General features: G+C 40.1%; 1 protein-coding gene across 1 annotated transcript in view; it reads right to left on the bottom strand.

Annotated features, from left to right (window-relative positions):
• The window catches only part of LOC121532073 (transcription factor SOX-6), a 173,408-nt gene extending 172,460 nt beyond the window's left edge, over nt 1–948 (bottom strand). The window contains exon 1 of the mRNA XM_041837744.2: nt 645–948. The gene's annotated coding sequence lies outside the window, so the exon portion shown is untranslated. The remainder of the gene's footprint in view (nt 1–644) is intronic.
• Nucleotides 949–16,921: the final 15,973 nt, after the last annotated feature.

Raw genomic sequence — 16,921 nt, 5'->3', positions numbered from 1 at the left:
GTGCTAGCTGTGCCACTAGAGATCCTGGTTCGAATCCAGGCTCTGTCGTAGCCGGCCGCGACCGGGAGACCCATGGGGCGGCGCACAATTGGCCCAGGGTAGGGCCAGTATGAAAAATATATAATAATGTATGCTCTCACTAACTGTAAGTCGCTCTGGATAAGAGCGTCTGCTAAATTACTAAACTTTATTACAGTGAAATGTGCTGACATAAACCCGATTGCACGGAATTATATCCGTTTACAGTTAAAATAAGCATTTGATAACACTAAAGTTTAGCAAAGTAGTTCAGACTGAAACACTTAACGTAGGCACAAAATATTCCAATATTTTGTAAATGTAATATGCAATGACAAATACAATAGGCTTATGTTGCAAATCATTAGGCTACGTGTAATTTGTTCACTGACCAAACTCGCCTCAATTGACATTTTCCCTTTTAAAAGAACATGTACGTGTAGGCATAGTAGCCTATCAATCTCTGATTTAAAAAAAAAGGAATAACCTCTTAATAACCTATGATGCAGGGACTTAAGCTACACATTGGCTTTCGACTGGGAAGCAACAAAACAGCCACAGCCAGTCAAAGCACCACATTAATATAAATGTTGGGAAATAACAACATAACATATGGCTATTCTTACCTTGGCTTGATGAATCCAGTCTGTGGGTATCACGTTGTGTTATCAAAGCACAATCACATCACTGTTGTTGTCTGTATCAGTGGAGAAAGCAATAAAGTCAACTTGTGTGGCCATGGGCCACTTAAAACTCCCGTGTGCGAAGTGAGTTTCGCTCGAGAGAACTTTGTTAGCTAGTCAATCTTGGCTATCCTGAGTATTTTAAGCATTTCCAGTCCTGCAACAATTTGAAAGTGAGGCGAAGTGTGTGAGTGTTCAGTGTCGTCCGGCACGGAGAGTACTCCCTCTTCCCGATGGATGCAACGGGAGAAACTGAGAACGCAAACATAGACTTTTGAGAAGGAGCGAGAGAGAGAGAGAGAGAGAGAGAGAGAGAGAGAGAGAGAGCGAAAGAGATAGAGTGTCACGTTTTATAAATTGGTCTATTGGAATTTATATAAAGATAATGAAAAAAAATGTTGCTTCAAAATACAACGACCACAGTGTAGAACTGCTATGACTCGTTTGCTTTCAGTAAAACAAGTTTTCCTTTTGGTTATTTTTAATATGTGAATTGTAAAATCTGCTTCTTATAATAACGAAACTAATTGACAAGGAAATTAGACTATCGCTACTTTTGCAACTTCAATGCAACCAGATTTGCGTTGTCTAATGTCAATGCCTTTCATGGCACACATTCGTTGAGTGGCTATCTAAAACAAATATTGGTTCCCGGGTGACTTGTTTAATTAATTCGTTTGTATGATGCTGTTTATAAAAGATAAATAAATGGAGGCGTTTCACTTTTGGATCAAAATTGAATTTGATCAAGCGTTAAGAATATCATGACATGTTGACGACATTGTTGCTTCAATGCTTATCGAATAATTATAGCTATCACATGATTAAATGTTTGGCTGTATTCTAAATTAGTAATATTTCAGAACAATGTATCTTAACGAATAAGATAAACATTCCAAATGCATGCATGTTCACGGCCAAAGCTTTTTGTAAGTCAGCCCATAGCCTATTAAGCAATTATCGAATTTATATTAATTTGATATTCATATAAATTGGAAAATTAATTGTAGCCTATTAAAAACGGAAATGTAGGCTATTTGGTTGTCCTATTCAATCATATCTTAAAATACGAGACATGGGTTATTTATTTCCTTCAAAGATGATGGATTACTAGACTATTGATAGGAGCATTTGGAGTTGAAACTTTAAATGAGTGGCGTTTGAAGATATGCCTGGTAAAATTGTAGAAAAAATAAAGTTACTCTTACGCCACCCTGTGGTAAACGTAGACAGCTCAGCTCAAGTTTACCAGCGTGTCTACGATCACCGCCCAGTAACGCGCACACTTTTGGGAGATGTATCAAAATGGTCAGTACAATCCAGATTCTTGGGACGCCCCATACCCTAAACCCTAACCTTAACCCCTACCCATACCCTAACCTTAACCATAACCCTTACCTAACCTTAACCATTTTACATTTCAACTTCAATGGGGTAGGGACATCCTAAGGATCCCGGATAGCACGGAGCATATCAAAATGCTTTGGGAATATGTATACTGAACAAAAATATAAACACAACATGTTTCATGAGCTAAAATAAAAGATCCCAGACATTTTCCATACGCACAAAAAGCTAATTTCTCTCAAATTTTGTGCACAAATTTGTTTACATCCCTGTTAGTGAGCATTTCTCCTTTGCCAAGATAATCTATCCACCTGACAGGTGTGGCATATCAAGAAGCTGATTAAACAGCATGATCATTACACAGGTGCACCTTGTGCTGGGGACAATAAAAGACCACTAAAATGTGCAGTTTTGTCACACAACACAATGCCACAGATGTCTCAAGTTTTGAGGGAGCGTGCAATTGGCATGCTGACTGCAGGAATGTCCACCAGAGCTGTTGCCAGAGAATTGAATGATAATTTCTTTACCATAATGTCGTTTTAGAGAATTTGGCAGTAAGTCCAACCAGCCTCACAATCGTAGACCACGTGTAACCACGCCAGCCCAGGACCTCTACATCCGGCTTCTTCACCAGCGGGATCGTCTGAGACCAGCCACCCGGACAGCTGATGAAACTGAGGAGTATTTCTGTCTGCAATAAAGCCCTTTTGTGGGGAAATACTAATTCTGATTGTCTGGGCCTGGCTCCACAGTGGGAGGGCCTACCCATGGCTGTGCCCCTGCCCAGTCATGTGAAATCCATAGATAAGGGTCTAATGAATTTGACTGATTTCCTTATATAAACTGTAACTCAGTAAAATCGTTGAAATTGTTGCATATTGAGTTCACATTTTTGTTCAGTATAGTATGGAGAGCGTTTGCCTTGGACTGTAGGATGGAACCCTCTTTACGAATCCCACACATCTCTAGCATAGGGTCAAAAATTCCAAACAGTGCCTTTACAAGTCAGAATGTTGAATAAACTTCATTTGAACTTACTCTACCTGTTGTCACTTATTAAGCATCCAAAGTATTTAATATTTTTTGTGGTCCACCTAAATGATTGCTGTAGATTGTGAGTTATTCTATTTATTTTTCCCATTACCACTATTTCATTTTTTTTCAAGTACATTTTATATCCTGAGCGTGTAGAGTATTCTGAAAATATTTTTAATGAAGGTGGCATTGAGTTTTCAATATTGGCCAGGTATATCAGGAGATCATCTGCAAATAAGTTTAGTTCATATTCATGCAATACTGATACCTGTTACGCTTGGGTCCTGTCAAATGTTTTATGCAAGCGGTTCAATTGCCAGTGCAAACAGGAGGGGGGAGAGGGGACATCACTGTCCTGTGCCCCTTTCTAAAGCAATTTCTTCAGATGATGTATTATTTGCATAGTACCAGTCAAAAGTTTGGACACACCTACTCATTCAAGGGTTTTTCTTTATTTTTACTATTTTTTACATTGTAGAATAATAGTGAAGACATCAAAACTATGAAATAATACATATCGAATCATGTAGTAACCAAAACATTTTAAACAAATCAAAATATATTTTATATTTGAGATTCTTCAAAGTAGCCATCCTTTGCCTTGATAACAGCTTTGCACACTCTTGGCATTTTCCCAACCAGCTTCATGAGGTAGTCACCTGGAATGCATTTCAATTAAAAGCTGTGCCTTCTTAAAGGTTAATTTGTGGAATTTCTTTCCTTCTTAATGCATTTGAGCCAATCAGTTGAGTTGTGACAAGGTAGGGTGGGTATACAGAAGATAGCCCTATTTGGTAAAAGATCAAGTCCATATTATGGCAAGAACAGCTCAAATAAGCAAAGAGAAACAACAGTCCATCATTACTTTAAGACATGAAGGTCAGTCAATACGGAACATTTCAAGAAATTTGAAAGTTTCTTCAAGTGCAGTCACAAAAACCATCAAGCTCTATGATGAAACTGTCTCTCATGAGGACCGCCACAGGAATGGAAGACCCAGAGTTACCTATGCTGCAGAGGATAAGTTCATTAGAGTTACCAGCCTCAGAAATTGCAGCCCAAATAAATGCTTCACAGAGTTCAAGTAACAGACACATCTCAACATCAACTGTTCAGAGGAGACTATGTGAATCAGGCCTTCATGGTTGAATTGCTAGAAACTAATACTACACCAATAACAAGAAGAGACTTGCTTGGGCCAAGAAACACGAGCAATGGACATTAGACCGGAAATGTGTTCTTTGTTCTGGAGTCCAAATTTGAGATTTTTGGTTCCAACCGCCATGGCTTTGTGAGACGCGGTGTGGGTGAACGGATGATCTTTGCATTTGTATTTCCCATTGGAGGAGGTGTTATGGCGTAGGGGTGCTTTGGTGGTGATACTGTCTGTGATTTATTTAGAATTCAAGGCACACTTAACCAGCATGGCTACCACAGCATTCTGCAGCGATACGCCATCCCATCTGGTTTGGGCTTAGTGGGATTATAATTGGTTTTTCAACAGGACAATGACCCAACACACCTCCAGGTTGTGTAAGGGCTATTTTACCTAGAAGGAGAGTGATGGAGTGCTGCATCAGATGACCTGGCCTCCACAATCCCCCGACCTCAACCCAATTGAGATGGTTTGAGATGAGTCGGACCGCAGAGTGAAGGAAAAGCAGCCAACAAGTGCTCAGCATATGTGGGAACTCCTTCAAGACTGTTGGAAAAGCATTCCAGGTGAAGCTGGTTGAGAGAATGCCAAGAGTGTGCAAAGCTATCATCAAGGCAAAGGGTGGCTATTTGAAGAATCTCAAATCTCAAATATATTTTGATTTTAAACACTTTTTTGGTTACTACATGATTCCATATGTGTTATTTCATAGTTTTGATGTCTTCACTATTATTTTGCAATGTAGAAAATAGTAAAAAATAAAGAAAAACCCTGGAATGAGTAGGTGTGTCCAAACATTTGACTGGTACTGTATATATTTTAGCTTTAGGACATTTAAACAAACAAAAAAAATATTACATTTATTAATTCAGCTAGAAAATGTTACTTTTCCAAAGTTTTCAATAGAAAAGGCCATTCGAGATGGTCAAAATACATTTTTTGCATCAACCGCCATTATTGATAAATCTATATCTTGTTTTTTTAGCGTATTGTGTTAAACTGAAACATTTTCTTGTAAGTGTCTATTTTTAATCAACCCTGTTTGATTGATTTGTATCAAGTCTGGTAATATTCAGGTAATACTTTTGCCATTCTATTGCTTGTAAGCGTTGTTCGTATTTATTGTCACAGTTTATTAAACTTATAGGTCTATAATTGGTAAGGGACTCTCCAGATTTTCCTGGTTTTAATATAACTGAAATAACTGCTTGATACAGGGAACTGGGATGTACTGAATTGAGTGACATGTGTGTTGTCATTTGTGTAAATAGGGGCGCTACTTTGTCCCAAAATGTTTAATAGAATTCAATAGGAAAGCTATCCATTCCTGGTGCCTTTCTCCATGCGAATGTTTTTAACGGTATCTAATATTTCTTTTTTTTGGTGATCTCTGTTTTTAATAATATTTTTTTGTCTGCTGATAATTGCTTCAGGGTTATTGAGTCTAAGAAGGCTATAGGATCCATCCAACTGTTGTTTAATTCAGATTTATATACATTTTCAAAGAAGCTTTAAAAATTGTCATAGATCACGTTATTTCTAATTACCACATTTGTATCTTTATATATTAGAATTATAACTAGTTTAGCATGTATTCATTTTGGGAGAGCAGCAAGATATTTACCAGGTTTATTTGCCATTAAGTATACTTTATTTGAGTTTTATTTTCATCTTTACCTTGTAAATATTTTCTATGAGCTTTTTTAAAGATAGTAATACATTTTTCTTTAATATTATTTTTTCTGCTTTTGCTGAGTATGAGATTATATTTCCCCTAATGAACGCCTTAAAGGCATCCTACATTATATCGAGGGGCGGCTTTTCTCCATCCTCTATGTCTACATTTGTAATAATAAAGGTTTTTATTTTTTCGTTTGCGTATTTAATACGTTTTGGGTCCAGAAGATGCGCTCTGTTCATTCTCCAAATTCTGTCACTAAGTGTATTTTCAATAGGTGTAATTAAGCATGATACCAGAGAATGATCCGATATCACTATATTATGAATTTTTGAATCTAGTAAGTTGTTGAGTGCATTTTTGGAAATAAAATGTACTCAATTCTTGAATAGCTTTTCTTACTTTGAGAAAAAAAGGAATAGTCTTTTGTAGTTGGGAATAGTAATCTCTAGTAAATAATTTGTAGAGATGTAGAGTCTCTTTGGAGGCGCCCTAAATTTGCCTTTTTATTATTACTACGTCTTTCAATCTTATCGAATGCATGATTTAGGTCACATGCTAAAATAATAGTTCCTGTCTGGATTTGATCTAATGTAGTTTGAATTCTATCTAAAAACACAAGATTTGCCCCTGGTGGGATATATAATGAACGTTATGCTTTTTTTCCCATCATGGGGCCCGTGCACATTCCATGTGATAATATCAAATGAAATCTAATTTTATTTGTCACATGCGCCGAATACAACAGGTGTAGACCTTACAGTGAAATGCTTACTTACAAGCCCTTAACCAACAATGCAGTTGTAAAAAGAATAAGTGTTAAGTAAAAAATAGAAATTATTATAGAGCAGCAGTAAAATAACAGTAGCGAGGCTATATACAGGGGGTACCGTTACAGAGTCAATGTGCGGGGGCACAGGTTAGTCGAGGTAATTGAGGTAATATGTACATGTAGGTAGAGTTAAAGTGACTATGCATAGATAATAAACAGAGTAGCAGCAGCGTAAAAGAGGGGTTGGGGGGTACAATGCAAATAGTCCGGGTAGCCATTTGATTAGCTGTTCAGGAGTCTTATGGCTTGGGGGTAGAAGCTGTTTAGAATCCTTTTGGACCTAGACTTGGCTCTCCAGTACCACTTGCCGTGCGGTAGCAGAGAGAACAGTCTATGACTAGGGTGGCTGGAGTCTTTGACAATTTTTAGGGCCTTCCTCTGACACCGCCTGGTATAGAGGTCCTGGATGGCAGGAAGCTTGGCCCCATTGATGTACTGGGCCGTACGCACTACCCTCTGTAGTGCCTTGCGATCGGAGGCTGAGCAGTTGCCATACCAGGCAGTGATGCAACCAGTCAGGATGCTCTCGATGGTGCAGCTGTAGAATTTTTTGAGGATCTGAGGACCCATGCTAAATCTTTTCAGTATCCTGAGGGGGAATAGGCTTTGTTGTGCCCTCTTTACGACTGTCTTGGTGTGTTTGGACCATGATAGTTTGTTGGTGATGTGGACACCAAGGAACTTGAAGCTCTCAACCTGTTCCACTACAGCCCCGTCGATGGGAATGGGGGCGTGCTCGGTCCTCTTTTTCCTGTAGTCCACAATCATCTCCTTAGTCTTGATCACATTGAGGAAGAGGTTGTTGTTATCCTGGCATCACACAGCCAGGTCTCTGACCTCCTCCCTATAGGCTGTCTCATCGTTATCAGTGATCAGGCCTACCACTGTTGTGTCGTCGGCAAACTTAATGATGGTGTTGGAGTCGTGCCTGGCCATGCAGTCATGGGTGAACAGGCAGTACAGGAGGGGACTGAGTACGCACCCCTGAGGGGCCCCTGTGTTGAGGATCAGCGTGGCAGATGTGTTGTTACCTACCCTTACCATCTGGGGGCGGCCCGTCAAGAAGTCCAGGATCCAGTTGCAGAGGGAGGTGTTTAGTCCCAGGGTCCTTAGCCTAGTAATGAGCTTTGAGGGCACTATGGTGTTGAACGCTGAGCTGTAGTCAATGAATAGCATTCTCACATAGGTGTTCCTTTTGTCCAGGTGGGAAAGGGCAGTGTGGAGTGCAATAGAGATTGCATCATCTGTGGATCTGTTGGGGCAGTATGCAAATTGGAGTGGGTCTAGGGTTTCTGGGGTAATGGTGTTAATGTGAGCCATGACCAGCCTTTCAAAGCACTTCATGGCTACAGATGTGAGTGCTACGGGTCGGTAGTCATTTAGGCAGGTGGTCTGCTTAAAACATGTTGGTATTACAGACTCAGTCAGGGACAGGTTGAAAATGTCAGTGAAGACACTTGCCAGTTGGTCAGCGCATGCTGGTGCTGTGGCCTTGTGAATGTTGACCTGTTTAAAGGTCTTACTCACATCGGCTGAGGAGAGCGTGATCACACAGTCGTCTGGAACAGCTGATGCTCTCATGCATGCTTCAGTGTTGCTTGCCTCGAAACGAGCATAGAAGTAATTTAGCTCGTCTGGTAGGCTCTTGTCACTGGGCAGCTCACGGCTGTGCTTCCCTTTGTAGTCTGTAATAGTTTGCAAGGCCACTCCAGGACCTTAATGTGCTTCTTCTTGAGCCACTCCTTTGTTGCCTTGGCCGTGTGTTTTGGATCATTGTCATGCTGGAATACCCATCCACGACCCATTTCCAATGCCCTGGCTGAGGGAAGGTGGTTCTCACCCAAGATTTGACGGTACATGGCCCCGTCCATCGTCCCTTTGATGCGGTGAAGTTGTCCTGTCCCCTTAGCAGAAAAACACCCCCAAAGCATAATGTTTCCACCTCCATGTTTGACGATGGGGATGGTGTTCTTGGGGTCTTAGGCAGCATTCCTCCTCCTCCAAACACGGCGAGTTGAGTTGATGCCAAAGAGCTCGATTTGGGTCTCATCTGACCACAACACTTTCACCCAGTTCTCCTCTGAATCATTCAGATGTTCATTGGCAAACTTCAGACGGCCCTGTATATGTGCTTTCTTGAGCAGGGGGACCTTGCGGGCGCTGCAGGATTTCAGTCCTTCATGGCGTAATTGTTTCCTTGGTGACTATGGTCCCAGCTGCCTTGAGATCATTGACAAGATCCTCCCGTGTAGTTCTGGGCTGATTCCTCACTGTTCTCATGTCATTGCAACTCCACGAGGTGAGATCTTGCAAGGAGCCCCAGGCTGAGGGAGATTGACAGTTCTTTTGTGTTTCTTCCATTTGCGAATAATCGCACCAACTGTTGTCACCTTCTCACCAAGCTTCTTGGCGATGGTCTTGTAGCCCATTCCAGCCTTGTGTAGGTCTACAATCTTGTCCCTGACATTCTTGGAGAGCTCTTTGGTCTTGGCCATGGTGGAGAGTTTGGAATCTGATTGATTGATTGCTTCTGTGGACAGGTGTCTTTTATACAGGTAACAAGCTGAGATTAGGAGCACTCCCTTTAAGATTGTGCTCCTAATCTCAGCTCGTTACCTGTATAAAAGACACCTGGGAGCCAGAAATCTTTCTGATTGAGAGGGGGTCAAATACTTATTTCCCTCATTAAAAAGCAAATCAATTTATAACATTTTTGACATGCATTTTTATGGATTGTTTTGTTTTTATTCTGTCTCTCACTGTTAAAATAAACCTACCATTAAAATAATAGACTGATCATTTCTTTGTCAGTGGGCAAACGTACAAAATCAGCAGGGGATCAAATACTTTTTTCCCTCACTGTATTCAGACGATATGCTTCTATACCTCTCAGACCCAGTAGCCTCTGTCCCTAACCTACTAGTATCTCAGATAATATTACAGCAAGTGAGCTAGAGAGGATACCATTTAAAGTGGTGCATGACCACTTAACTTACCTGGGACTAAAAATACCTAGAAATCCAAAGCTCATCTTCAAGCTTAACTACAGTGAGTTGGTTGCAAAGCTAAAACAAAACATAGAGAGATGAAGCATGTTGATAAGGTGCCTGATACCTCCTGATATGCTTTAATCATTATTTTGTTCCATCTCGGTCTGATAAGGTGTTTGTTGAATGGAAGGAGAAGGGACTGGCCACAATTGAAGACTTATACATAGATAAGCAATTAGCATCATTCATCCAATTAAAGAATACATTAAAACTCTCCCATTCAAATGTTTTCCATTATTTACAAGTCAGACACTATATCAAAAATTCAAAATGTTGATACCCTCCCTGTACAACATTCGTTTAATGATTTGCTACAGCGCCCTCCCAACTCAAAACACCTAATCTCACAGTCTGACTCCTTTTTCTCCAACTACACAGAGGCCTCTATTAGTCATTTCAAGGAGACCTGAGGTAAAGAGTTAAATATATAAAGATCTCAGATGATCTATGGGGAGAAGCCCTGTCTAGAATTCACTCCTGTTCCATCAATGCCAGATATCAATTGATACAATAGAAAGTCATGCATAGACTTCATTACTCCAAAACAAAATTACATTGAACTTACCCCCAGGTCTCCTCACTGTGTGACAAATGTAACACCTCAGAGGGTTCATTATCTCATCTTTCTTGGCTCTGCCCCATACTTAATAATTTTTGGAGGAACATCTTTGATTGGTATTCAAAGGTAATATGAGAGGGCCATTGAACCTGACCCAGAACTTGCTCTCTTTGGCTGCTCAGAGTCTGTTCTTTTTTCAATTTACAGTTTTATTACGTTTTCTTGTTTTTCAATCAACAAACAAAACACATTCCACATTCACAGATGTGGCAGACATAAATAATAAAATAAAATATAAAGCAAAACAAACAAATTTGCAGCAGCACTGTCTGTGATCATGTTAGCTATTTCCAGCTTTAGCTAAGACAATGAGCAAATAATTCGTTTTTACAGCACCTTACACAACATGTATATACACTCATTTCCCTAATCAATCTGTCCAATTTGAAATATAGTTGAGTAGTGGAGACCAGAGTCTATCAAACCTGGGCTGTCTCTTGCGGCGGTCATAAGTGAGCTTTTCAAGAGGAAGAAAGTCAATAATCGGGTCAGTCCACATTTTAAATGTAGGAGAAGAATTAAAAGCCCACAGTAGGAGAATACATTTCTTAGCAAAGTATGTGATAGTCATAAACACATTTTCTCTGTCTGGCTCAAGAACAATGTCCTGCTGGGCATGAAGAAGATAGAGACACAGGTTCATATCAAACTGTACACACGGCCAAGGCAACAAAGGAGTGGCTCAGCAGCAGCAGCAGTATGTATAGATTGCCAAAATCTGGTAATCTCTCTACAACTCCAAAATACATGCATATAGGTTCCACTTTCAGAGGTACATCTTTTACAATCAGGACATATGTCTGTATTCATTCTATGGAGTCTCATAACTAATCACTGGTAGTCAGACAAAGGTCCTTTTCCCAGATATCCCAGGAGGAGCCCACATTCTCAGAAAGGAGTCTATAGATATAGGAGATTTTGCATTTGATGGATTGTGCTATAGCAAGAAGGGTCTGAACTTCATTCAGCTGAGCTCTAAACCTCCCCTTGGAAGTGAATGAGGAAATTACGTGTCAAATTTTAAGATATATATATATATTATTATTTTTTATGGATCTAGGCACATTGAATTCACTGCAGAGCTCTTGAAGGGATTTCAGTGTAGTTGTGTTCTGATGAAACAGGTCTGAAAAGGTCCTGATCCCTAGAGTATGCCAAAGATTAAAGTTGGCTTCACTCAAGGCTTTTAGCAAGTCTGGGTTGCATACTATAGGCGAGTGAGAGCATATCTGAGAGGAAATGCCAAGGTATTTCTTACAGTCCTTCCATGCTAGTAGGGTGCTGCAAATCACAAAGGTTTTGGCTATGTTGTCCACTTCACTAAAGTTATTAATAAATATAATTGAGCTGAGGGCCAATGAACCACAGGATTGGTCCTCTATCTGAATCCACATTGAGTCTTGTCTGTTTATGATCCATGTTAGCATGTTGCAGATTTGGGCAGACCAGTAGTACAATTGAAGGCATGGAAGAGCAAGACAACCCTTAGATTCCGGTTTCGATAGAGTGGAGAACTTGATCCTAGGTTTTTTATTGCCCCATATACATTTGGTGATGCTTTGGTTGGTTGTTTTGAAAAAAGAAACTAGGAGATAGCGTGGGAGCATCTGAAATAAATCGTTCAATCTAGGGAGGATGTTCATACGGATAACAGTGATTCTTCTGACTAAGCTAATTGGGAGGGAGATCCAGGTTCGGAGGTCATTCTTGATTAGATCCAGGAGTGGGAGATAATCTTCCTTGAAAAGGCAATTCAGAAACCCCTGTCTTCCATTGGAATGGGCAGTGTATTCATAGAGCTGGTGAACGTAAGATTGAGAGGGCAAACAATGGATTTGTACAAATGTATCTTATATCCTGAAAACTTGCTGTACTGAGCAATTGTGTCTAAAATGAGAGGGAGGGATTTCTCAGGGTTGGATCTGTAGAGCAAGACATCATCCGCGTAGAGCAAAATCTTGTGCTGAAGGCCGCCTGCAGAACACCCATAATACTTGGATTGCTCCTTATCAACTCTGCCAAAGGCTCCGCCCCCAACAAGTAGAGCAGGGGGGACAGCGAGCATCCTTGTCTTGTGCCACGTCCCAAAGGGAAGATTTCAGAATTCAGACCGTTAGTAGTCACCATTGCATTTGGATGAGAATAAAGGGACTAAATTCATTTAATAAAGTTTGGGCCCATATTGAACTTTTCTAAGACACTTCTCAGCATCCAGTGAAGCCAGCAGGACATGTTTCTTCTGTGCATTTACTTGATCTATAATATCAAAACAGCGAAAGTTATCAGAAGAGTACCTGTCTCTATTATTTGGGGAATTATTTTGGGAAGAAGAGTGTTTAGTCTTTTGGCAGGCAATTTGGTAATTATTTTGTAGTCGAAATCCAACAAGCTTATTGTCCGGAAGGACAAGCAGGATAGAGGGTCCTTGTCTTTTTTGAGCAACACTGTAATGCGGGCTGTGTACATAGAATCTGGGAGAGCTCAGTTTTTGCTAAAATCATCCAGCATTGGCATGAAAATAGGGCTAAACTGGGCCAAAAAGCTTTGTAGAACTCTCTGGGAAATCCGTCTGGGCCTGCGGGCTTGTTAGGTGGCATGGAGATAATTGCCGCTAGGACCTCCTCAGGAGTGAAGGGGAAGTTGAGATCTTGGTCGGTCTCTAATAGTTTTGGTAGCGAGATTCCCTCTAGGAAGGAATGGAGTTATGCATCCGTATGTTTTCTCTCAGAAGTATATAATTTGCAGTGATAATAATGAAAAGTTAAATGTATCTTATTTGGATCACATGTGACCTCGTCATCTGCTGTTCGGATGGCCATGATTGTACGGTTTGACTGTTGTTTTTTATTGGTATGCAAGCAATCTGCTAGGCCTATTGCTATACCTATTGTATTTCTGTTTGATGAGTGAAGGGCGTTTGCCAGCAGCAGGTTCGGCAGCAGCTAGAAGGCCGGCAATGCCGAACACCTGAGCTGGACAGGAAGGGGAGCCAAAGCGAAGGATGGTGTGACAGTTAGGGGTATATACAGTGCCTTCGGAAAGTATTCAGACCCTTTGACTTTTTCCACATTTTGTTACGTTACAGCCTTATTCTAAAAGGGTTTAAATAAATACAAATCCTGAGCAATCTACACACAATACCCCATACTGACTAAGCGAAAACACATTTTTAGAAAATGTTGCTAATTTATTAACAATAAAAAACCGAAATACCTTATTTACATAAGTATACAGACCCTTTGATATGAGACTCGAAATTGATCTCAGGTGCATCATGTTTCCATTGATTACGCTTGAGATGTTTCTAAAACTTGATTGGAGTCCACCTGTGGTAAATTCAATTGATTGGACATGATTTGGAAAGGCACACACCTGTCTATTGAAGGTCCCACAGTTGACAGTGCATGTCAGAGCAAAAACCAAGCCATGAGGTCGAAGGAATTGTCCGTAGAGCTCCAAGACAGGATTGTGTCGAGGCATAGATCTGGGGAAGAACACAGTGGCCTCCATCATTCTTAAATTGAAGAAGTTTGGAACCACCAAGACTCTTCCTAGAGCTGGCCGCCCGGCCAAACTGAGCAATCGGGGGAGAAGGCCAGGGAGGAGATCAAGAACCCGATGGTCACTCTGATAGAGCTCTAGAGTTCCTCTGTGGAGATGGGAGAATCTTCCAGAAGGACAACCATCTCTGCAGCACTCCACCAATCAGGCCTTTATGATAGAGTGGCCAGACGGAAGCCACTCCTCAGTAAAAGGCACATGACAGCCCGCTTGGAGTTTGCCAAAAGGCACCTAAAGACTCTCAGACTATGAGAAACAAGATTCTCTGGTCTGATGAAACCAAGATTGAACTCTTTGGCCTGAATGCCAAGCGTCACTTCTGGAGGAAACCTGGCACCATCCCTACGGTGAAGCATAGTGGTGGCAGCATCATGCTGTGGGGATGTTTTTCAGCGGCAGGGACTGGGAGACTAGTCAGGATCGAGGGAAAGATGAACGGAGCAAAGTACAGAGAGATCCTTAATGAAAATCTTCTCCAGAGCACACAGGACCTCAGACTGGGGCGAAGGGTCACCTTCAAACAGGACAATGACACTAAGCACACAGCCAAGATAATGCAGGAGTGGCTTCGGGACTGTCTGTGAATGTCCTTGAGTGGCCCAGCCAGAGCCCGGACTTGAACCCGATCGAACATCTCCGGAGAGACCTGAAAATAGCTGTGCAGCAACGCACCCCATCCAACCTGACAGAGCTTAAGAGGATCTGCAGAGAAGAATGGGAGAAACTCTCCAAATACAGGTGTGCAAAGCTTGTAGTGTCATACCCAAGAAGACTCGAATATTATCAAAATATTCTAAAAATCTGTTTTTGATTTGTCATTATTGGGGTATTGTGTGTAGATTGCAGATATATATATATATATATATATATATATATATATATATATATATATTTTAAAATCAATTTTAGAATAAGGCTGTAACGTAACAAAATGTGGAAAAAGTCAAGGGGTCTGAATACACCTGTCCCACCCAAGCTCTGCGGAGTTTAGCATGTTCGGCATCACAGAGGTGTGTCTCTTGTAATAGCGCAATGTCTGCTTTTTCTTTTTTGAGAGCACATAGTATCTGTTATGATGAGTTTCTCGGGTAACAAAGAATCAAGGATGCAAGGATATACTTAGACATTCTGTGGAGATTTCATACCAAGTATTTATTGGATCACGAGCTCGTGAGTTCATCTAACAAACGGACATGGCTTTGCCCTTCGTCAGTTGAACTCACTTGAACAAAGGAGACACTCTACCTTATATACCCTTGGTTATCTTCCTTTCACATACATCTGGAAACCATCATAGGCCTCCCTGTCTCTGTTATTATTACCCTTTGCCCCCAGGTCACTACATCCTGTCCATCAATCACACTACCCTAAACATCACTAATCTACTTTGACACAAGGAATGTAGACTCAGTGGAACCAAATCACTTATCCAGTAACTCTACCTCTGTCCCCACAATACTATGACATGACATCATTCCAATCCATTTTTTTTTCTTTTGTGCTAAGTGACATAACTTAACCCCAACAATTCACATATAACTTTATATAAAATACAATATTCTCCAATCAGTAGTACATACATCTCTGACTAGATCCTAAACTATGCTATATAACTGAGAATTGACCCCTTCAACCTTTCATACCTGAATCCAACTTGATTCTCCATTTATTTAATCAACAAAGGTATAAATTCTCAGTCATATATCTTATGTGATATCAAACCTCTCAAACCTCTATAGACTCAGTCTGAGTAAAAGATAAACACATAATTAACTACTATATATTCATGCTCGTAGTCTATGTAGTCAAAACCTTATTTGTCATATATAAGGACCAATCCCACATACACATCCCCTCTTTTAAAATGACCCCTTTTTCTGAGCCATGCAACCCCCCCCAAAAAACACACATAGAAATACATTTTTAACATAATGACATCAACAATACACAACAATTATACATACTCATTACTACGTTACATGGATATTATAATCTATACACATTGATATAAAAATAACAAAAACGTCCATCTTCATCATCCATGCGTTGTCAGAGGAACCCCAAGTTTTTCCTGGTCACAAAGGGCTCTATCTGATCCATTGAGATATCCATCTTCTTCCTGTAACCCTTAATTCCATGGCATACAATTCCAATTTAACATTCCTTGTCCCCAATCAACATTATCAATGGAATCTGAACTGGAACAAGCTGACAAAGAAGAAGAATTCCTTTCCCTCCTTGCATTAACACTAACTGATACATCTCTAACTGTAATCACTGGCATGTTAATAATCGTTTGTACAGATCTTAAAATCAATCCCCGAAAAATTTGAAAAACAACACCCCATAACTATGGCTACAATAATTACTATGGCCACTAGAGGACCTAGAATGCTTGCCATCCATGTTCCTATGGAATTACCACTAAAAAAAAAAAGTTGAAAAAACTTCAACAGCATTCAAATTACCATATCATCCTCATCTTAATATAATATCATCCAATGCCCTGTGATTATCAATTACCCATTCTAATGATTAACATCTCAGACCCAATTCTTAAAAACCCATGATCCTTAAAATATACAATTTTCAACTCCGACTCTGTTCTCCTCTTATTCCTAATATGACATACACTTTATAACACTATATTATCACTCCCTGTTAAATCATTACATCTCTAAACTATTCCTGCTTTAATAATTCAACCAAATTCAGATCATATGAAAATATCATAACCCCATGATAATAACCAATTAAGTACTTGCCTATACACATATATATTTACCACTCTAAACATCCATACAGTGGGGGAAAAAAGTATTTAATCAGCCACCAATTGTGCAAGTTCTCCCACTTAAAAAGTTGAGAGAGGCCTGTAATTTTCATCATAGGTACACGTCAACTATGACAGACAAATTGAGAAGATTTTTTCCAGAAAA

Source organism: Coregonus clupeaformis, chromosome 19 (assembly GCF_020615455.1).
Source record: "Coregonus clupeaformis isolate EN_2021a chromosome 19, ASM2061545v1, whole genome shotgun sequence".
Classification (NCBI taxonomy): Eukaryota; Metazoa; Chordata; class Actinopteri; order Salmoniformes; family Salmonidae; genus Coregonus; species Coregonus clupeaformis.
This window is presented reverse-complemented; position numbering and strand designations above follow the sequence as displayed.